Raw genomic sequence first — 22,991 nt, forward strand, 5'->3', positions numbered from 1 at the left:
AATTCTTAGTGTAACCAGGAAGATTGGCAAGAGCAAAACATCAGGGGTCCAAGCATCTCAGGCTCTATGGATTTAGTCCAGGATGTTCCTGGCTAATTCATTAGTACTGCGTTATAAACTCCTGATAATGCAGTTTATTTCTTTTGTGGTTTACTGCACTGGCTCATTTTCAATTTGTAATTTTTATTTTCCTCCATAATTATCCTTTGAAACAATTCCTAACTTAATGGAAAGGCAATTGGCCTGGGCATCAGAAAAATAAGGTTTCATATTCTTCTGCCAAAAACCAGGTCTCTAACTTCAGGAAAATAATTTCACTATTTGAGACTCAGTTTCTTCTTTCACTCACCTACTCATTCCTTCCACAAATATTTGTTGAGTGCATATGAGTACTAGATAGTATTTTTTCATCTGCAAAATAGTATTTGACTATAGAGTCCTATATATATCCTAAAGCACTTTTCAGTTATTGAATACTATTTTTTTTTTCTATTTTGTTTCTGGTTATATTTCCTTCCCTAGGCTACAAACTTAAAGTTCTCCCTTAAGGAGCCATCAGGATGATTATTGATCATTTCTCCCAATATATCCTATTCCTTCCTTTCAATTATCTTTAATTGATTAGCCTTTGACTTTGTGTCCTTATTGGAATCTTATCCTGCCTGATCAATCTCACCTGGCCATTTGTCTCAAGACCGAAAGGAGAGAACGCTGTTGCAGGATTCTTGCAGAGACAGGGGACACAGATGCTCTTCTTTCCAGGAAGCAGTTTTATTCTTACTACCACAGGCTTAGCAGGCTAAGAACCCAAAAAGACTGAGCCCTGAGAGCAGTGGGGTGTAACCTTTCATGCAATTTCTACTTCTTTGTCTCCCATATATGGTGACTCACACTGATTGGACACAGTGCAAGTTACAGAGTTGTGTCAGAGCAATGCATATGTGTATAGAAGTTGAATGAGCCACATTGCCTTCCTTTGTTCTGAGGAGGCTTCCAGCACATTCCTTAGGGAGGGGTTCTAGCACAATGCATTCAAAAGTCATTTGCAAACATAAGTAGCAGCATCACCGCTAAGTTACAGTTGACTTTGAACAATCTGCATTTGAATTGCTCATGTCCATTTATATGTGGATTTTTCCTGATAAATATGGTACTGTAGATGTATATTGTCTTGTGATTTTTTTATTGAAGCATAATTAACGGTGTCATATGAGTTTCAGGTGTACATTATAATGATTCATCAATTCTAGGCATTACTCAGTGCTCATCAAGCTAAATGTACTCTTAATTACTCTACCTAAACTACTCACCCCACCCACCTTGCCTTTAGTAACCACCGGTTTATTCTATTTAGGAGTCTGGTTTTTTGGTCTCTTCCTTGTGATTTTCTTAACATATTATTTTCTCTAGCTTACCTTATTGTGAGAATACTCATACAAAATATGTGATCACTGACTATGTTATCAACAAGGCTTCTGGTCAAAAGTAGGCTATCAGTAGTTAAGTTTTGGGGGAGTCAAAAGCTATACCTAGATTTTTGACTGTATGAGGGGTCAGTGCTCCTACTTTCCACACTGTTCAAAAGTCAACTCTAAAGTTATTAACAAAAAAGTACTCAGGCACTCCACAAATCCCATGTTCCTGACCAAATTTCTCCAGCTGAATTGTTGTAGGATTAACTAGGTTCAAAGACAGGTGCCGAGCGGATGAAGGGCTACATTACAGTTCTCATAAAAACACACAGCTTCAGGAGCACAGCATATTTTGAGAAAATAGTGATTTGCTACCAAGCTACTTCTTTTTCAAAACTTTAATTAGATTTCCTAAAAATTCTAACGCTAATTATAAAAAATCGGTATTCCATCCTCAGCAGAAAGCAGACAATATTTGGTTTTTATATGTAAGCCAATTTGTGTACCTGACAGAAAACCTTACCTATGGCTTTACAAAGAAAATAGAACATCAGACAATAATTACCTCTTTCTTATTCTGTTCCCATTCTTATCCTTCCTTCCCTGTTTCAGAAAAATGCCTGCTCAGGACCAGTCTCTCAGGACCATGCATACAGCAACAATGCTCTATATCGCATGCCCTCCTAATTGTTCAATCATCTGGATATACCAGTCTTCAGCCTTCCAGCTTATATCTTGATTTCACTCCATGCTGACGCCTATACTGGCACTAAAATGCTCTAGAATCTCTGCCTTTTAAATCATGGTTTCTATTGAATATACATACCCCCTTTCCTACAGCTTCATCTCTAACCTTCCTATCGTAGCCAATTTTTTGAAAGGCTAGTATATTATCATTCATTCGATCTGAAACCAACAGTTTTTGTTACCAGCATGCTTCCAAATCTACTTACTTCAAAAATCTACCTTTATAGCTAAATCCAATAGTCAGTATTCTTTACTTACCTTGTTCAAACTCTCAAAAGAAGGTGTCTCATGATGCGTCCTTCTTTCTTGACTGTAGAGCCAGCATCTACTCCAGGTTTTTCTTCTCTACCCTTGGGCTTTATAGTCTTCTCCTTAAATGGTTCCACTTTCTCTGCTCATGCCTCTATCGGTTCCATAATTGTTTCTTTTGCCTTTTTTTCTCACTCTTAACACCCTCCTTATGAAACCAAATCCTTGATAATAACTCACATTTCTTCACCTTCCTAAACCTTACACCAATCTACCTATCTACTGAGTATATCCACTTGAATTTCCCATAGCCTCTTCAAAATCAACATTTTAACCCTACTGCAAATTATATCAATGCTCTATCAAATTTCCTCTCAATCCTTCTTTCCAATTCCCTTTTAAGGCTTCCGTATACCACCCACACAAAAGTGGGCTTTTAATGGCTAGCACCTGTGGCTCTTCTAAGAGCAAAGTCCTGTGGATCCTTAAGCCACTCAGCAGAGTTGGATTTGCCTGGGAGGTTACCTCCCCCATCACCTTTATGACTGTTTACCCATAACAGTGAACACAGGTGTGTAAAAGCCTAGCTGCCTTGCCGTTGCTTAAGCTATCCCTGAGGATCAGTACCCCAATAATCTCCTGTCAGAACTTTACCTAAGATTGCGTCCTTGCTGAGCTCTTTTCCCATTCTTGAAGAGCTTCCCCTACTTCCTTAGTAGTCTCCTCTGGCAACACTTCCTTAATAAGCCACTAACACACAAGTCCTTTACTCAGAATCTGCTTCTGGAGAAATCGACAGAAGACATTCTATTACCAAGACTCTTCATTCTCTTCTTAGTTTTCCTTTTTTCCTAAGTTACACATGTAAGAGTCACCATTAGATACCTCTATCTGGATTATTAAAATATTTTAGTTTGTTTCCATGATCAGCAGACTCCACAGGTCATATCCTTCACCCGTAACACTGCCAGAGTATTCCTGAAACATAGAGATAATCATGCTATTCCTCAGGTTAAAATGTTTCAGTATCTTTTCATGGCAAAAATCCCTAAATATGCTGTATGCTGTAAAATTCCTAGAATGGTACACAAAATCCCTCATAGTCGAATTCCTTCATCCTCCCATTTACTCATGCAGCAAATATTTATTAAGTGTCACATGCAGCAGAGAACAAGACAGATGTGATCTATATCTTCTCAAAGTTTTTAGTCAAGTGGGGAATACTGTAAAATTAAACAGGTAATAAAAAATATAATAAAAGCAATTATTGACAAAAATACAAGTTACTATGGGAACCTGTAGTAAGAAAAATAATGAAGTCCATATTTGGAGAAAGTTTCTTAGAAGAAGAAACTTTTAGCAGAAATCTGAACAATGAGTAGAAGTTGGGCTGGCAAAGAGAAGATGGATAATAAGCCAGTCTTCACAGGAGGAACATGTGTTAAGCCCTGGAGCAAAAGAGAATGTGGTGCATTTAACAATAAGACTAACATTTATTGATCAATTGTTTCCAGGACTCTTCTCAGTGTCTACTATATTTGTATTCTCATTTAATTCGTACAATTGACTCATGATATCATTGTTCCCATTTTTCAATGATAGAATTGAGATGCAGCTTTCTTCACCTACAGCATTTTCTCAAGATCGTGCAACTAATAAATAGCAAAACCAGGATCTCAGCCATTACCTCCTCACTTCTGCTCTTCAGTAATATGAAACTATTTAAAATTTCCAGAATTTCCAGAATCCCTGCTCTTCCTGGTTGTAATGCCCTGCAGCAGCCCATTCTAACCCCAAAATATACCCATACAGGGTATATTCTTTCCAATGTTTTTGTGAAAGGCTGTGGTTTAATACCATAGTATTTTGTAAAATGCTGTATTTAATAAAAAATTGCATCATCTGCCTGAGTTATCAAGTTACAGGGAAAGAGAATATATTTCAAGTATAAGACTAGATCTGGCTGGAACAATAGGCTTGAGACTTCATTGGAGGGAAATATGCACTAGATCTCTGGGTTGAAACAGAAGATGGAAAAGGTGATCACTGTTCCAATCTTATCCAGATAAGTTCTACTTCAGCTTGATTTTTCCTATCTGATCTCAACTGATCCCTCTTTCCACATTTCAAGAAGAGAAATGGAAAAATAAAATGAAAAAAGTTGGAAATTGACTCACCTGAACTCACAATTTATTTGACAAATTAAGTGAAAACCTACAGTGTCATAGGCATGATGCTAGATGCTCCTGATACACTGACGAACAAGAGGCCTGAGGTCCGCCCCTTGAGATATCTACTCAATTGTGTGAACAACCGAAGAACAGAGTTCTGTTATTTCCCCATCTCCAAATCTTCAGTGCTTCAAGTTGCCTGCCTCATTACTAAATAAATTTGTTAAATAAGTGAATAAATAAATTCCCATAGCCCTTTATCAGCATATGCAGTAAGACATGCTGTACTTCACCTATTACCTAAGAATTCATTTACTGAGAATTTTGAAAAATCGTGTACATTCCATTATTGCACTACCAATATTTCATTGCCTGTATTTACCAAGAACAAAGAGAAAAAAAATCACCATTGTGACAGAGATCAACTATTATGTTCTTAGTATACCATAATTAGATCTACATACTCCCTTTTTAATTTTCTCAGTGCTTATTCAGAAATAACTGTTTCATGGTAATTATCATTTACCTTGATATGACCCTCCCTTCAAATACATTACACCTGATGCATCACTTAGACCAAATTATCAAAATCCCAAAGCAATTGAAAGATAAACAACCAAAGAAAATAATCCACTGAATCATATGACCCAATGGGCCCTCATACAAAAATGCAAATATGCTTTTCCTTGGCTGCTAAAGACAGTAATTTATTTGAAATGCTGAGCCCAGAGTGAACATCCACATTATTGTAATACAAGCACATTACTGGTAGCTCCTGATATTCACTAGATTAGGGTTATATTTGTGCAGGTCAAATTGTGGTAGGTAATTGCTATCTTGATAATTTGATCAGTTGGATAACCATATCAACTATATCAACAAAACTGGTTTCATTTATCTATATGATCAAATTAAACAGACTAGACTTAGTCCAATTAGTTATTTCAGCTGCCTTAGCAACTAATGTACATATTAAAACAGATAGTAAAAATATTAGCTCAACCAATAACAGTGTAAATAGAACTTTATGAAAACATAGCCACGGTCTTCATTGCCCATGACTATTTAATATTATCCTTGACAAAAGGAGAAGTGTATCTACTTTCCATGTAATTCAGGTCATACAATATTTCTGTAATCTGATGCCATTTAGGATTAAATTATATAGATAAATGCCTCAGTTTTCTACATCCTTTCAAAGTGAGTATCTGGTAGCCCCATCCTAAAACTATTCAGGAAATAACATAGCCATGCTCACTGAGTCTGTGGCCAGAAAGAAACATAAGATTCTTCAGTTATTTCTGTAGTAATGGATGTGGCCATATAAAGACAAAGATTTTTCTCCCTAAATTCCAGTATTTTTAACACTTAACTAAAGGTAAAGCATAAAATTCTACCAGTTGAGCCTGACAGGCTCAAAATAAAAATTATACTACCTTTTTAAAGGTTTTAAAGATTAAGGGTGTGCCTCAGTTGGTTAAGCGTCTGACTGCGGCTCATGTCATGATCTCATGGTTCATGGGTTCAAGCCCCACATCGGGCTCTGTGGCTGACAGCTAGCTCAGAGCCTGCTTCAGATTCAGTATCTTCCTCTCTCTCTGACCCTCCCCTGCTGTCTCTCTCTTTCTCTCAGAAAAAAATTAAAAAAAAAAAACATTTAAAAAATTAAGATTAAAAGGATAGCTTTCACCCTTAATGTAAATAAAGCTAAAGTTATAATTCTGCATCTGTGTCTAAAAGAAAGCCAAATACTTGTGCAAGAAACAAAATGACTATATGACTTCATTCTTTTTATTCTTTATTTTGAGAGTCAAAATAAAACTTTATGTATTTAATAACAGAACCAAGTTTAAATGATATAGCTTAATGTGAGGGGCAAATAGGTTCTCTTATACCTCATAATCAATCCTAGAACCAGACAGATGTAACAATCTGATCATAGAGCTCTGGACCTGGCCTCTACACATGTAATGCTGTTGGAAGAGCAGAAAAGGGTGTGTTCTCTTGGAGGGCATTAATTTCTCCAAGAGGAACAAAGTAGAAACAGAATTCNCTTAAGCATGAATTAATTATTCTATGTTAAATAAAGACAAGAAGAGCTTAGCAATATATTGTATAGTAAATGGTTACTAAACCAAACTGGGAGTAAAGGTAGTAAGGATATAATGACAAAAGTATTAACTGTTTTATAATTATCTAAAAGGTTAAATAAATATTGAAAGCCAAGCATACTTTATAGATGAAGAAACTAAAGCTCAGAGAATAAAACTTTCCCAAGTCTCAAATGTGTAATAAGTGATAAAAACAAAATTCAAATTGCGATAGGTCTGATTCCAAAACCCTATGCCTTTAAGCTACCAATATGCTTTCTTAATTCCAAACAAAACCAGCTTTTAAAATTGATAATTTATAAAAATTCAAGTGTTCAAAATATTTTGAATGGTAAGTTGGGGAACAAAAACTTTAATGTAATTGTTCCCATATTTAGAGCCAATCCTGATGATGTATCATAATTAACATGACTGGATTTAAATGAAGATCATTTTAAGAAAAATAAATGAAGTGCCTAAGAACACTTTTCCAGGAATTATTATTGTATAAACATTTACCTAACATTTTCTTTTTAAAAAATTTTTTAGCGTTTATTTATTTTGAGAGACAGAGAGACAGGAAGAGAAGGAGAGGGGCAGAGAGAGAGGGGGACAGAATCTGAAGCAGGCTCCAGGCTCTGAGTTGTCAGAAGAGAGCCCAACACAGGCTCAAACTCACAAACTGCAAGACCATGACCTGATCTAAAGTAGGATGCTTAACTGACTCAGCCACCCAGGCACCACTATATAACATTTTCAAGTTTTGAATTTTTTTATCTTATTCTATTTACTTACCTTACCTGTGTAGAATAGTGATAATGAGTGATATTTTCCAATTATCCTTAAGTATCTAAGATTGATAATAATTAATAATTCCTATTTGTATTTATTTATTGTACTAACTTAACTAGACTCTTCACTAATTCACATCTTAAAAATGCCAAATGTGGAAAAATATGCAGAAGAATATGCTAAAGATATTAACTTTGGGATTAGATACTGCTTTGAAAAAAACAGTTAATTAGCATAAAATTATAAAATACTAGAGATCAAAAAATTAAATAAAATAAAATACAAGGGAAAAATCTTAGAAAATATATTTTATTTTATTTATTTATTTTTTTAATATTTTTATTTATTTCTAGGAGAGAGAGAGAGAGACAGTGTGAGCAGGGGAGGGTCAGAGAGAGAGGGAGATACAGACTCTGAAATGGGCTCCAGGCTCCGAGCTGGGAGTCAGCACAGAGCCCGATGCGGGGCTCGAACCCACGAACCGCGAGATCATGACCTAAGCGAAAGTCGGACGCTTAACCGACTAAGCCACCCAGGTGCCCCTATTTTAAAACTTATATACATAAAATGGTAAAATATTCCTGAGAGATTTAACTAAACAGAGAGATATATGGCATTCACAGTTGAAAGACTCAACATTGCTAAAATGTTAATTCTTCAAAATTTATCTGTGGATTTGTAAGGACACAAGTCTAAACTCTAAACCAAACTGACTCCATGACAGGCTTTAAGTTTCCCCTCTAAACTAGAAGGCCTGAGTTTCAGCTTCCCCAAAACTATCAGGCAGTTACACATTGCCCAAGGCAGGAGTAACCACCCTTGCAACACCCAATCAGGAAAGGCCAGCGACCACCCTCCACATTGTTAAGGGAGAGGCCTGGAGATAGAAACTATAGATAGGACCCTGTTACCTAATGTTAAAGTTAACCAGTTAGTCGCCGAGTAAGACCCTAGGCTTGCTCTGTGATTGGTTGAATTTAAAGGTACTCTAAATGTTGTAATTGGATCCCGCCAAAAGTAACGAATACTCTAGACAATGTCTATGGTTAAACCCGCTGTCAATGATGTTGAATAATTATGATTGGATCACTGTTCCATGTCACAACTTCTGTAACTCCCCCTCACAAACCCCATAAAAACCCTACTCTGCCCTTGTTCGGGGCTCTCAGCATGGATCCACTGCGCTGGTGAGGTCTGGGAGCCTGAGCTCGAGCCAGTAATAAAGCCCTTTGCCTTTGCATACGTGACTCGGAATCCTTGGTGGTCTTGCGATTTGGGGGAGATCGCGATCTGGACATAACAGATTCAATACAATCCCAATCAAAATTCCAGCAATCTAGTTATTGTAAAATTTGATAAGTTGATTTTAAAATTATATGGAACTGAAAAGATAGAGAATAACCGGTGCGACTGTGTAAAAGGAAACAAAAGGACCAACACGAATCTGATTTTAAGAATTACTATAAAGTTACATTAATCAAGACAGTGTAGTATTGCCTTCAGGATAAACAGAGCAAGGATAAAATAGATAATCCAGCAATAAACTACACATACATGGACAAAAGATCTGAACAAAACTGCAAAAGCTATATAGCGCATAAAGGACAGCTTTTCCAATGTATAGTGCTAGAAAAAAATGGATATCTATATGCCAAAAATAAATACATTTGAATGACTACTCTCCACCAAATACAAAATTTAATTCAAAATAAATAACAGGCCTAACTATAAAACCTAAACTATAAAATGTTAACTTAAGGTTACACAGATTTATTAGATACAACATCAAAACCTCATCAATACAATCAGTAAAATAACAAATAGATAAATTTTGCTTCATCAAAGTTAAAATTTCCTGCATTTCAAAAGACATTGTTAAGAGACTGAAAAGACATGCTACAGCCTGTGGGAAAGTATTTGCAAAGAACATTTCTGACAAAGTCATTACTTGGAACATGAAAATTTCTCAAAACTCAACATTAAGAAAACAAATTTTAAAACGACTGAAATATTTGAATAGACATTTCACCAAAGAAAATACAGTTGGTTTCCATATGCACTGTAGTTATTTTCTATAAAGTCACAGTGAATACTGAATTAGGGAATACTGAACCATCGCTTTGAGGGAAACTAAATAGATAGATGGATGATAGCTATATGTGGCTATAGATATACATATCTCACATAGATTATAAGCATAAATATACCCCACTAACGGATAACCATAGTTGAGATTCAAACCTCTTCCAACGAGGTCTGGGGTCTTCTTGCCTACACTATGCTATCCTCTACTGTTTCCATCTTCTTTCTGGTCATATCTGTATGAGACCTGAAAGGAAAAAGCAGAGGATAGTTGCTTTGTTCCACCTTTGCTAGGATCAAGTGCAATTGGACATATTAAAAAATGTTTGCTGTTTGAGCATGCTCATACATGAAGGCCGCAATGCTCCAAACATTATTTATTGGGTTACAAACAAATCTTAGCTACTAGGTAAATTCACAAATCCAGAATCCACAAATAATTAGGATAATAGGGATGGCAAATAAGTACGAGAAAATATTAGCATTATTTATTATTAGCAATGTGCAAATTAAAACCACAATGCAATTTTACTTCACATCTATTATAATGGTTAAAATTAAAAAGACTGTGTCGAGTGTTAGCAAGGATGTGAGGGAACTGGAACTCACATCCACCACTAATGTAAATGAAAAGTGGCACAATCACTTTGGAAAATAGTTTGACGTGTTCTTAAACATTAAACACATATCTCTTATATAGCCCAGCCATACATTATTATTACACAAGAGAAATGAAAACATATGTTCATACAAACACTTGCTCATGATTGTTCATAGCAGCTTGATTTGTCATAACCCAAAATTAGAAACAACTCAAATGTTTACCAGTGGATAAAAAGAGAAACTATCAATGTAGTGGAATACTCACTGAAAAAAAAAAAGTAATATATTTATTAATATATGCAACATCATGGATGAATCTCACAATAATTATGCAAAATGAAAGAAGCAACACAAAACTGACTCCATACTGTGTAATTCAATTTACATAAAATTCTAGGAAATACAAACTAATATATAGTGACAGCCTGCAGATCAGTGGGTTATTTGAGGGGGCAGGCAGGAGGAGTGAAGCAGTGGGGAGGAATTACAGAGGGATTCAAGGAATCTTTTGGGGTGATGGATCCATTCAATATGTTGTTTTGATCATGGTTTCATGGGTGTATACATTCCAAAATTTATTATTTGCTTGAAATACATGTGGTTTACTGTATGTCAATTCGACCTTACAGCTGTATAAAAAATCCTACTTTTACAAAGTTTATTTTACTTCTGTATCTTTAGAAAGGTTTGAGAAAGCTTTAAATCAGCAGAAGTAATGGCTCAGGTAAGGTAGTTCAGGAAACATGCTGAGAGGGTATATAAGATGGGAATGTATTGGAGAGTACTTTGAATAAAACACCAGGGAAAAAGTGAAAAATAGGAAAGTAGGAAGCTATGAACTTGTCCCACGAGGACTGTGAATTTGCACCTCTGCTTCCACCAACCACTAGATTCTGACTGTCTCAGGTAGGGTAGGGGCAGAACTTTGAAAGTTTTCTTCAGCCAAAGCAATTCCCTGAGAGAGATTCAGCTGTGAACTATCTGTGTCTAATAGCAACTTGGGGAATGGGTGCCTAAATCTGGGTAGAAAACCACAACATCGATCCAGCCATATTCATCATCACCTACCTTGCCCTCTTACTACCCATTAGGAATCCCCTCATACTCAGAAATGCCCTGAAATAATTTTTTTTCAGCTTCCATCATGTAACAGTAGCCTACTCCTCCTGACCATCAGAGTCAATTACAATTGCCACTAGAGCAATTCCTTTCTTTCTTATTAGTTTTTGCCATGAGAACCTCAGAGTAACTTGGTTGCAACCATAGGTTAAGATTTAATAGGAATCTAGATTTTTTTCCTTGTTTCATAACAAGGTTTATTTCTTATTTCAAGGTTTATTTCTTGTTTCATAACATTGTGACCAAAAAAGATGCATAGAATACATATTTTTTCATTTGTTGAGATTGTTTGGTGGCTTGACATGTGATCTGTTCTGGAGAAGGTTCCATGTGCACTTGAGAAGAATTTGTATTCTGCTGTTTTAGGATAGGATGTTCTGAATATATCTGTTAAATCCACCTGGTCCAGTGTGTCATTCAAAGTTACTATTTCCTTGTTGATTTTATGTTTGGATGATCTGGCCATTGATGTAAGTGGGGTGTTAAAGTCCCCTACTGTTACTGTATTACTGTTATTTTCTTTATGTTTGTTATTCATTGCTTTAAGTATTTGGGTGCTTTAAGTATGTTGGGTGCATAAATATTTACAATTGTTATATCTTTTCATTGGATTGTTTCCTGAATGATTACATAGTGTCCTTCTTTGTCTTTTGTTACAGTCTTCGTTTTAAAGTCTTTTTTGCCCAATATAAGTATTCTACCCTGGTTTCCTTTTCACATTCATATTCATGATAAACATTTCTCCATCCTTTCACTTTCAATATGCATGTGTTTTTAGATCTGAAATGAGTCTCTTATAGACTGGATATAGATGGATCTTTTCTTTTTAACCATTCTATCACCCTATGTCTTTTGATTGGAGCATTTAGTCCTTTTATGTTTAATTATTGATAGGTATGGATTTATTGCCATTTTATTACCTGTTATGGTAGTTTTTATAGTTCTTCTTTGTTTCTTTTTTCCCTTGCTCTCTTCTCCCATAATAAGCTGGCTTTCCTTAATGATAGATTTGGATTCTTTGGGACTACATCAAAATAAAAAGCTTCTAGGGTACCTGGGTGGCTCAGTCAGTAGAGTATGTTGCCCTTGATCTCAGGGTAATGAGTTCAAGCCTAACATGGAGTGTAGAGCTTACTTTAACAATAACAACAAGAGCAATACAAAACAAAACCTTCTGTGCAGTGAAGGAAGCAATCAACAAAACTAAAGGACGGCTTACTAAATGGGTGAAGATATTACCAAATGACATATCTGATAAAGAGTAAGTATCCAAAATATATAAATAGCTTATACAACTAAACACCTAAAGAATGAATAATCCAATTTAAAAATGGACAGAAGAGGGGCATCTGTGTGGCTCACTCAGTTGAGTGTCTAACTCTTAACTTCAGCTCAGGTCATCATATCCTGGTTCGTGAAATCAAGCCCTGCATCAGGCTCTGTGCTGACAGTGAAGAAACCTGATTAGGATTCTCTCCCTCTCTGTTGGCCCCTCCCCCTCTCAAAATAAATAAATAAACATTAAAAGCATGGGCAGAAGACATAAACAAACATTTCTCCAATGAAGACATACAGATGGCCAACAGACACATGAAAAGATGCTCAACATCAGGAATCATTAGGGAAATGCAAATAAAAACTACAATGAAATATCACCTCATACCTGTCAAAATGTCTAAAATCAAAAACAGAAGAAACAACAAGTGTTGGCAAAGACATGGAGAAAAAAGAACGCTTGTGTAGTGTTGGTGGGAATGCAAATTGGTGTAGCCACTATGGAAACAATACGAAGTTTTCTCAAGAAATTATAAATTGGACTATCCTATGATCCGGTAATTGCATTGCTTGGTATTTACTCAAAGAATCAAAAAAATACCAATTTGAAAGGATATATGCACCCCTATGTTTATGGCATGATTATTTACAATAGCCAAACGATGGAAGCAGCCAAATCTCCATTGAGAGATAAATGGATAAAGAAGAAGCAGTACATATATACAGTGGAAGATTATTCAGCCATAAACAAGAATGAAATCTCACCATTTGCAACATCGATGGAGCCAGAGAGTGTATTGCTAAATCAGTTAAAGAAAGACAAATATATAATTTCACTCATATGTACAATTTAAGAAAAAATCACATGAACAAAGGGAAAAAAATTAGAAGGACAAACCAAGAGACTCTTAACTATAAAGAATAAACTTATGGTTACAAGAGGGGAGGGAGGTGGGGGAATGGGTGAAATAGGCGATGGGGATTAAAGAGCACATTTATCATGATGATCACTGAGTACTGTTTAGAATTGTTGATTCATTATGTTGTACACTTGGAACTAATATAGCATGGTATATTACTATACTGGAATTAAACAATTTAAAAAATAATGGGAATCTAGCTATGTTTCGTGCTAGAGAATTCCCCTTCTGAAAAGCAATCTCAGATACTGGAGTTGTAAAGGCAGGATGGACAAATTTTCCAAAGTGGGTCATGAGGAGCATAGCCATTCATATTTCAACCCCATCATTTCTGGGCCAATGTATTCTACCTGCAGGGAGCACAGCATTATATAATGGTTATTGATTTAAGAGGTATACTGTGTTCTGCAGGATAGCTTCTCCAAGCTCACCTCTTAGCTCTGTTTACCAAAAAAGCTGTTCTACCATTCTATCAGGTCAGGAGGCTGTGACTATAGACAAAATATTCTGAAAGCCCTTGTTCAGGCTGTTGTCTGAGACTGTATACAACAAAAGGCATACTCAGAACAACAATATATCAGTTTTGCTCAAAATAAATCAAGCTGTCACCAAGTTGCAAGGTGGCTAACTGACTTCTTTGAAAGAGGCCCAGCTTGGGTTCTGGCTTCCCTGATCATAGTACCAGGTGTGGCTCAGGAGTCAATTCTGGCTGACATCAGGTAACCACATCATATCCTTTAGTTACTTTAGAACTTGTTCTGTGATGGATTGTTTCTGGTGATATTGACACTTTGTTCTCACTCCCACAGCACTTCGACATGCCTCCACTTCAGATTTCTTCGTCAACGGTCTTTCGATCTTTCTTCTTCCGGGATTCTAAATAACCAGCCTACTCAGTCCCTATGGTATGAGTCCATATATATTCTTGACTTGGGCTATTTCTCTTCCCACAGAAACTGGATGACCAGGTACACCACCTGAAGCTCTGCACAGTGGGAGGATTTCTCCTCATGACAGTCTTTCAAAGGCATACCTGAGTTGGGGTGTAATGCAGCAGCAATTCATTTTCAGCTCATATCTGTATACCAAGCCAAATAGTCCCGAATCAAGTTGAGCCTTTTTCCTTCTCCATCGTCGGTTGATCTCAAGGAGTCCAGTGAAAACTGAGAGAATGGCACAGCAGACAGTGGTGAGTGGACAGGTGGTTGGCTCACTTGTTCGTGCAGCTTGTGTGTGTCTCTAGCTGTCCTCATGCCTGATCCCAGATGAACGGTTTCTATCTTATGAATTGTTGCTGCTGTAAACCACCCTCCCAACACTGTCACCACACACACACCCAAACTTATGAACTGATTATGTGAGATAACACAACTCATAATGGATAGCTATAGCAACATTGTCATGTGGTATCCCATGGTCACAAGTGTCATATCTGCCAAGACCTAGTAGATTTCCAGGAAATTTTCCTTTGAGTGGTGTTGAGTTTACTGCTATACATGGCATGGCACTGCTCCAGAAATTTAGGGTCTATGTTTAATTCTCCAAGAGGAGTGTAACATAAAATTCACATGACCTCTTTTCCCACCAGAGTTACCTCTAATGACATAGGGTCTTCCAGGGAATGTGGTGCAAATGCCAGGGGTGTTGGCACCACAATATGAACATACTTCAGTATCCTTTCTTCTTTTAGCCTCATTCAAAGACAATAGCTTTTCTTGTTACCCGGTAAATTCATTAAAGCTGTATTCCCAAGTATGATATTATACTATCCCCCAAAGCCAAAGGACCCAAACCCAAGTCATTATACTTCCTTCTCAGTAGGGGGATGTGTGAAGTGCAATAATTTATACTTTGTACTGGAAGAGAAGTCCCAGCATGCATCAGATCATTCTACCCTTAAAAATTTCACTGATGTAGTAAGTCCATGAATTTTTTTAATAGAATTCATCTCACACTCACTGGAGCTCAGATATTTCTTTACACCTGTCACTTCTTTTCATCTGATCCCAAAATAATACAGATCTGGACATTATGAGAGAAAGCAAAGGAGGTAACATAGCCCTTGAACAATATCACAAATACTCCTGCCTATCTTATAAGAATATGAACTCTTTGCTGAGCTAAGGACAGAAAAGAATTCAATCTCCAAATCAGTAAGCCAAGAACTTTGACGAATACAGTCTGTATATACATTTCCCATAGGTAGAAACTTGATATCTACTATCAAATTATCAAGCTTCACAAAATGTTTAAAATAATCACTGTGGTAAGATAATACTCATATATTGTCCATTACCATTAAATGTTATTAAAGCTTCAAAATCTTATTGACATTCTAAAAAGCATCAAGCAAAGCAAGTTGTAGATCAAAAAACCTTACACATGTTTATATACATGTAATTTTACCATTTTCCCTTCTCTCCTAGAAGTATTCTGTTTGCCTGGCTTCTGCTAATTACCATTCTCCTTTATAAACAAATCTTCCTGTAATCATCATTAAATGTTAGTATTACATGCTCTGAGTCATCACAGTAAAGTTTCCAACACCAAGGGTGCAGCAGCCAGTAACTTTCTGGTGACACAGAAATAAACATTTATCCATCAGCCTCATTTCCAGTGAGCTCCTGAAATGCACAACTAATTGCTTACTGAGCATTTTCGCCTAAAAGTCCCTCATAATATTCAATTAAACAGTTCCACATGTATACTTATTATCTTATTACCCCGTTCTACTTCCCCACTCCCCATAGATTCCTTTTCTGATTTCTTTCAATCACAATAGATAGAAACACTTCTCAAAAAATTATTCAAGTCAGAAGGGTAAAATTTATGTGAGATGACCCTTTATTGCTGATTCCCTACATCTAATCAGAATAAACTCTGAATATTCCATCTTTCTAAAATATGTTAATTATCTACTTCCACATTTTACTAAAGACGACTTAGCACCAATATTCATTAGTATCTCCCTGAATCATAAAATTTTCTTCTAACTGCATTCAGTATCTCTTCCAATCTATTCTCCAAACAGTTCCTACAAAGATATTTCTAAAATACAAATATGTCACTCTCTTTCATAAATATGTAGATATATAATCCCTTTGTGATCATATCAGTATATTTCTTGCTTATTCTTGACTACAGATTAACTAAAACAAATGCAGTTTCCTGAATAAGCATTGCAGGTTTATGCATTGGCACCGTCACACAACCTTTTGTTTCTTCTTGAAACTCTAACCCTATCGCCTTATTGCCTGATTCATATTGCTGTTATTTGTTCTTTAATACTCAGCACACTAGTCAACTTTTCTGGTAAGCCTTTCCCAGCATAATAATGAAATTTACATTTCTCTCCTAGGAACCCTCAATACTCTCAGTAGCACTTAATCAAAGTAGAATAATCATCAATTATTTTCATCCTTTATTATTTCATTTATTTATTTAATCTTTATTATTATTATTCATTATTATTTTAATAAATGTCAAAACAAATCATTCTCAGTGGTCATCATGTCAACAGAACCTACAATAATGTTAGTAATTAATTGTCCTAAAAAAATTAACAAAAGATGTAAATCTGACCTCCTTTAAGTATCAAAAATTTTTCTAGAACTCACTCTTATGCCAAGACTTACAAAGTTAAATGTAAAGAAAAAGGTAATGGAACAGGAATAATTACAATAATTCTGATCACTTAATAGTTTAAGTTTTTGTTTTAAAAGAATTTTGCTTTACAAGAAAATTGAGAGAGGGAGGTACAGAGAATATCCACATACCTCCCATCCCCACACATGCACATCCTCCTTTATTATCAACATCTCTCACCAGAATGGTACATTTTTTACTAAGGATGAACCTACATTGACACATCATAGTCACTCTATGGTTTACTTTAGGGCTCATTCTTGGTGTTGTACATTATATAGGTTTAAATAAATGCATCATCACATGTATCCATCATAATAATATCATTATAATATTATACAAAGCAATTTAATTTGCCTAAATATCCTCTATACTTGACCTATCCATCTTTCCCTCTGTCCTCTCACTTCTGCCAACTGCTTATTTTTTATTATCTTCATAGTTTTGCCTTTTCTAGAAAGTCATATAATTGGAATCACATAGTATGTAACCTTTTCTGATTGGCCTCTTTCACTTAGTAATATGCATTTAGGTTTCCTTCATGTGTTTTTATGGCTTGATAGTTCATTTCTCTTTAGTGCTGAATATTTCATTGTCTGGGTGTACCATAATTGAATTTTCATTAAGTGTTCCCGCTGGCTTCACATACTTTTGCATTCCAGTATCATGTGAAACTACTATATATAATTCCTACTGTGTTTGTGTGTGTGTGTGTGTGTGTGTGTGTGAAAAGTAATTAAGCAACATGCTCTCTTTGAGTGAGTTTCCTATTTTTCCAGATAGATACTACAGATTGAATAGTACTTGTTGGAGCATATCCTACAAATTTTCTAGCACATGGTAACATTGTAAGCAAAAATTAATTTTTTTACTTTTCTTTCAAAAGAATATCTTTCCTTACTTCTGAATCATAACACAAAAAGAAAATGTCAAATTAATGTAAAACATGTTACACTAATACATGGAGACAAAATAGGTGCAAAGAAAATGGTCTAAAATCTTTGAGCCATAGTAAAAGAAATTCTAAGAGTGAAATATATACTAATACAGCTCAAAAAAAAAAAAAAGCAAGAGAAAGCTCAAATAAACAATCTAACCTGGTTCCTAAAGGAACTAGAAAAAGAAGTACAAGCAAAGATCAAGGTGAATAGAAAGAAAGAAATAATAAATATCTGAGCAGAAATAAATGACATAGAGACTAACAATAACAAAAACAATAACAAAAAATAAATGCAACCAGTAACTGTTCTTTGAAAAGATAAGCAAAAGTGATAAACCCTTAGGTAGATTCATCAAGAGAAAAAGGGAAAGAACCCTAGTAAGTAAAATTAGAAACAAAAGAAAAATAACAACTAACATCATAGAAATACAAAGAATTATGAGAATACTATGAAAAAATATATGTCCAAAAAATAGACAACCTAGAAGAAATGGGCAAATTCCTAGAAACATACAATCTTCCAAAACTGAATTAGAAAGAAATAGAAAATCTGAAAAGAACAATTACTAGTAACAAAATTGAATTGGTAATCAAAAAGCAACCAAAAAATACAAGCTGAGGACCAGATGGATTCATAGTTGAATTCCATGAAACATTTAAAGAAGAATTAATATCTACTCTCCTCAAACTACTTCAAAAAATAGAAGAGGGAGAGAGGGAAATAGAAGAAACCTTCCAAATACATTCAATGATGCCAGAATTGCCATAATACCAAAACCAGATAAAAACACTCTACACGAAAAAAGAAAACTACAGGACAATATCCTGATAAACATAGATGCAAAAATCTTCAACAAAATATTAGCAAACTGCATTCAATAATACATTAAAATGATCATTCCCATTTAAGAATTTATTCTGAGGATACAAGTATGGATCAATATTCATAAATCAATCAATATCATATACCACATCGACAAAATGAAAGATAAAAATCATATGATCATCTCACTAGATGCAGAAAAAGCATTTGAGAAGATTCAAAATAAAAACATTTTTAAAAAATTTTTTAAATTTTTTTTTTTATTTCTGAGAGAGAGACACACACAGCATGAGCAGGGGAAGGTCAGAGAGAGACAGAGAGAGATAGAATCTGAAGCAGGTTCCAGGCTCTGAGCTAGCTGTCAGCACAGAGCCTGACACAGGGCTCAAACCCACAAACTCTGAGATCATAACCTGAGCCAAAGTTGGATGCTTAACTGACTGAGCCACCCAGGTGTCCCTCAAAATAAAAATTTTTAACAAAGTGGGTTTAGAGGGAACACATCTCAATATAAAGGCCATTTATGAAAAAATCCAAAGCTAACATCACACTCAATGATGAAAAACAGCTTTTCCTCTAAAATCACGAACAAAGGATGTCTACTTTCACAACTTTTATTCAACATAGCACTAGAAGCACTAGCCACAGCAATCCGATAAGAAAAAGAAAAAGAAACATCCATATTAACAAGAAATAAGTTAAATGGGGGCGCCTGGGTGGCTTAGTCGGTTAAGCGTCCGACTTTCGCTTAGGTCATGATCTCGCGGTTCCTGGGTTCAAGCCCCGTGTCAGGCTCTGTGCTGACTGCCAGCTCAGAGCCTGGAGCCTGTTTCAGTCTGTGACTCCCTCTCTCTCTGACCCTCCCCTGCTCACGCTGTCTCTCTCTCTCTCTCCTAGAAATAAATAAAACATTAAAAAAAAAAAGAAAGAAGTTAAATGGTCACTACTTGCAGATAACAAAATACTTTACATAGAAACCCCCAAAGATTCCACCAAAAAACTATGAGAAGTAATAAATAAATTTAGTAAAGCTGGAGGATACAAAATGAATACCCAGAAATCAGTAGTATTTCTATACAATAATAACAAAATAATACAAAAAAAGAAATTAAGGCAATAATTCCATTCACAAGTGCACCAAAAATAATAAAATACCTAGGGATAAATTTAACCAAAGAGGTGAAACACTTGTACTGTGAAAACTGTAAAACATTGATGAAAAAATTAAAGATGATACAAACAGAAAAATATTCCATGCTCACAGATTGGGAAAATTAATATTGTTAAGATCTCCATACTATCGAAAGCAATCTAGATTTAATACAATCTCTATCAAAATACCAACAAACAGCATTTTTTTCACAGAACTAAAACAAATAATCCTAAAATTTGTATACAATATAAAAGACCCCAAATAGCAAAATAAATCCTGAGAAACAAGAACAAAGCTGGAGGTATTACAATTCCAGGTTTCAAGATATACTAAAAAGCTGTAGTAATCAAAATAGTATCGTATTTTTATGGTAAGCATAAAAATAGACACATAAACCAACAGAACAGACTAGAGAACCCAGAAATAAACCCACATTTATAAGATCAATTAATCTAACATAAAGGAGTCAAGAATATACAATAAGGTAAAGACAGTCTCCTCAACAAATGGTGTTGGGAAAACTGGACAGCTACATGCAAAAGAATGAAACTGGACCACTTTTTAACATCGTACATAAAAATAAATTCAAAGTGGATTAAAGATATAAATTTGAGACCTGAAACCATAAAACTCATAGAGGAAAACATAGGCAGTAATTTTTTTCCTACATCAACCATAGCAACATTTTTTTCTAGATATGTCTCTTAAGGCAAGGGAAAGAAAAACAAAAATAAACTATTGGGACTACACCAAAATAAAAAGCTTCTGAACAGTGAGAGAAACCATCAACAAAACAAAAAGACAACCTATTAATTGGGAAAAGATATTTTCAAATGATGTATCCAATAAGAGGTTAATGTCCAAAATATTAAAAAAATTAAAACAATTCAGCATCAAAAAGTGTGGTGGGGAACAATCGAATTAAAAAATCAGCAGAGAAACTGAATATATTTCTAAAAAAGACATACAGATGGCCAACAGACACATGAAAAGATATTCAACATCACTAATCATCAGGGAATTGCAAATCAAAACCACAATGACATATCACCTTACACCTGTCAGAATGGCTAACAAATCAGAAAGACAAGAAATAACAAGTGTTGGCAAGGATGTGGAGAAAAAGGAACACTTGTACACTGTCAGTGGGGATGTAAATCGTTGCAGCTACTATGGAAAACTATGGAAATTCCTGTAAAAATTAAAAATAGGTGGGAGAGAGGCAAGAAGGCGGAGAAGTAAGGAGCTCCGTACATTTTGCTTGCCCATATCTCTCAACCAGAGAAGGCCTGAAGCCATAGGGCACTGAACTGCGTGAGTCTGAGAGGAAAAGAGACACAGAGTCCACTGAGAGGACAACCTCATAGATGTGTGAGTGCGGACTAGGGAAGATAAGAACTGGCCAGGACCAGAGATGCGGAGGGAGGAAAGGGAACCCCCTTCACAGGGAGCCGCAGAGAGTTGAGGGGAAGAGAAAGAGTGGCTGAAGCTGCTCATAGAACTGTCCCTGGAGAAGAGAAAAACCTCGGCTCAGGATGGAGAATGATCCTATTTCCAGCTGTGGTGCTGACTTTGGGCTGGGTGCCCCAGTCCCAGGCGGCACCAGGAGAAACTGCTCTACTGCTCTCCCAGCTTGATTCCCAGCTGGGAAGTGGCCAGCCTGCGGGATTATATTTTGGGTGGTATCAATAAAGCACGCGGACTAAGACCTGGAAAGGAGGTGTGGCTTGGGGCATAGAACATGGCATACCTTGGCTGCACCCGCAGCACAGGGAGATCAGACCCAAAACAGTGATTTGCAGTGCTAGGTTCAAGAAGAGACTAGGGTGTTGCCATTTTTCTCCCCACAGCCACCAGGGCGGACCTCAGGGAGTGGCCTTTGGGCCCGCAGTGGAGGCTAAGACCTGCCTACACCAATCCATGCCCATCCCCGCTAGAGAGGTGCTTTTTTTTTTTTTAACGGATCCCCAGATAAGAACAACATGGATGCACTGCCATGATGAATTCTAGATCAATTCTTTCTATTCAGATAGATTATCCCTTGTCTCATTCTTATTCTTATGCCTCCCCTCTGCTGGACTGGGCACTCTTGTTATTGGTTTGCTTTAACAGTCACATTTAATCCATTCTCTAGACGTATATTCTACACATCCACTGCTACCTTTCTCTCTCTCTCTCTCTGGAGTAACCAGACTATATAGTTTCTCTGAGTAACATTATCTTCGTTTCTTTCTCCTTGCCTCCTACCATATTCTCCTCTTTCTCTCTCTAAATTAAGCCTCTTAGTCTCTCTGCCTGGTCATTGTCCAACTTCGCTTTCTCCCCATGCGTCATTTTCTTTTTGTTATGCTCTTCCATCAGAACTGCATATACCCTGCTCTTTATTTGTAGCTGGGTATTCTGGTTTTATGCTTTTAGACTGTTGTTTGTTTTTTGTATTTTTTTCTTCTTTCTTCATTTTTTTCTTTCTTTTCTTTTTCCCTTTCAGTTTGCTTGTTTGTTGGATTTGTCTGTGCATTTGTGTGCCTTTGTTCCCTGTGTGTTTGTCTGTCTGTTTTCTTTTCCAGGGCTACCCCAAGAAACAAACCAAAGTACACATGGTGGAGAGTTCCAAATACCACTACAAGTAGGGAAATAAAATAACCAAAGTCTCAACTAGAGAGACAAAGGGACACCATACAAAGAACACTTCCTGAATGGACAGGCCCCTGACAGTCAAAGAGCCTTCTTTAATACAGCAGTACTCACAGGTGCAGAGTGCCTAACAAGCTTTTAAAACTAACAGGAGACAGAAAGCTAACCAAAATGATGAAATGGAAGAACTCGCCTCTAAAGAAATTCCAGGAAGAAATGACAGCTAAAGAACTGCTCAAAACAGATATAAGCAACATAACTGAACAAGAATTTAGAATAACAGTCATAAAATTAATCACTGGGCTTGAAAAAGGCATGGAAGACATCAGAGAAACT

The 22,991-nt window shown here is 36.0% G+C and overlaps 1 long non-coding RNA gene across 1 annotated transcript in view; it reads right to left on the minus strand.

Moving 5' to 3' along the window:
- Positions 1-9,074: 9,074 nt before the first annotated feature.
- Positions 9,075-22,991, minus strand: part of LOC144237657 (uncharacterized) — a 179,751-nt gene continuing 165,834 nt past the window's right edge. The window contains exon 3 of the long non-coding RNA XR_013336913.1: positions 9,075-9,790. This is a non-coding gene — a long non-coding RNA (uncharacterized LOC144237657). The remainder of the gene's footprint in view (positions 9,791-22,991) is intronic.

The sequence above is a fragment of the Crocuta crocuta genome, unplaced genomic scaffold (assembly GCF_008692635.1).
Source record: "Crocuta crocuta isolate KB4526 unplaced genomic scaffold, BGI_CrCroc_1.0 scaffold235, whole genome shotgun sequence".
NCBI classification, from domain to species: Eukaryota; Metazoa; Chordata; class Mammalia; order Carnivora; family Hyaenidae; genus Crocuta; species Crocuta crocuta.